The following is a 207-nucleotide window of genomic DNA, read 5'->3' as shown; positions in this document are numbered from 1 at the left end:
GATTTGTTTCGTAATGTTTGTAAACGTTTTGCTTAAATTGCTAAAAAGGCGAAACGTTTGGATTTGTTTCGTAACATTTTGTAAACGTTTGGCTTAAATCACTAAAAAGGTGAAACATTTGGATTTGTTTCGTAATGTTTGTAAACGTTATGCTTAAATTGCTAAAAAGGCGAAACGTTTGGATTTGTTTCGTAACATTTTGTAAAC

This window comes from Mercurialis annua, linkage group LG8 (genome assembly GCF_937616625.2).
Source record: "Mercurialis annua linkage group LG8, ddMerAnnu1.2, whole genome shotgun sequence".
In the NCBI taxonomy this organism is placed as follows: Eukaryota; Viridiplantae; Streptophyta; class Magnoliopsida; order Malpighiales; family Euphorbiaceae; genus Mercurialis; species Mercurialis annua.
Note: the sequence above shows the minus strand (reverse complement) of the source record.